We start from the raw sequence: 1,412 nt of genomic DNA on the forward strand, positions 1-1,412 counted from the left end.
AAATGCTGTTATTGTTGTGACTTTTTTCAGGTGAATTCTGAACATTCCTGCGGCCGTGCCAGCCACTGTAAAGGTTACGGTTCTGAGACGGGCGGAGAGCCCGTCTGTGCTTGGGTAGCGCGCAGAGGGATTTCAAAGCAAAGTTGACTGTTACTGTCTCGATGTTCTCTGTGGTGTGAGAGTAAACGGAACGTACGGCAACGTCTAATTATACTCTTCATCTCTTCGCCCTTGAACAAGAACAGGCCGGGGCTGTCATTTACATGACTTCTACAACCTCATCATGTGGTTCCTGTTGCCGTGGCTTATTCGTCCGTCACAAGGGACAGATAAAATAGAGGCGGCAACGTGTGACTGCGCGTGTGTGTGTTATGTGTGTGTTCTCGTGTGTGTGTGTGTGTGTGTGTTCATGTGTGTGTGTTGTCGTCTTTGTGTGTGTGTGTGTGTGTGCGTTGGTGTTTATGCATGCGTGCATTCCAACTTGCCATCCTGCTCCACTGCGGTCCTCCAGGCAGCAAGTAGCCGCTCGTAATAGCCTTAGCATCAGCAAATCCACCTTATTCCAGGCTACACAGTGCGCGCCGCCATGACGACCAGTCCGGTTTCCCATTTCCCTTATGTGATAATATATAACTTTTAAAACTATCGCCGTAGCCTTCAAGATATGCACTAGCGGTTGCAAATGCGCCAGCCGCTGTGTAAACTGCACTCGACCGGAAATGGAAAAAAAAAACCGGCGGGCCACTATGAATCATGGGAAATAGCACGGTCGCGTAATAAGGGGGATAGGATTAGAATGACCTCAGTGCTCCGCGCAAGAGATTCCAGTTCACTGACATCACCACCAGTGGCCGTCCCCCCCCCCCCCCCCACCCCCCACCACCCCCTCCCCTCCGCACTATCTTCCTCACCGCTTCCTGATGCTTGACCGCATGCGTACGGGCTGATGGGAGGCTTATGGCCAGAGGTGCCTGGGGCCCCGCCGGGCTTTAGTGGTCTGATTAGATCTGGAGGGCCCTTGGAGAGAGACAGCCACTGCTGGGCTATTTTAACGACGATTCAGCCCTGCTCTCTCTCTCTCTCTCTCTCTCTCTCTCTCTCTCTCTCTCTCTCTCTCTCTCTCTCTGGAGATCCGAGAGGTCAGAGGAGGATAACGCTGACAGCGCCGCTGCCCACAAAAAACAATAACAACAATGTTTCATAAGATGACATGTCCCTACTCCGGGACGGCAGTAGCTCAGGAGGTACAGCGGGTTTTACTGGTATCCGGATGGTTGCTGGTTCGATCCCCCGGCTCCTCGCGTGAGTGTCGAGGTGTCCCTGAGCGAGACGCCCTCACCCTGACCGCTCCTGACGAGCCGGCTGTCGCCCTGCGTGGGTCAGCCGCCTCCGCCGTCGGTGTGTCAACGTGT

Source organism: Micromesistius poutassou (assembly GCF_964030765.1).
Source record: "Micromesistius poutassou genome assembly, chromosome: 14".
Taxonomy (NCBI): Eukaryota; Metazoa; Chordata; class Actinopteri; order Gadiformes; family Gadidae; genus Micromesistius; species Micromesistius poutassou.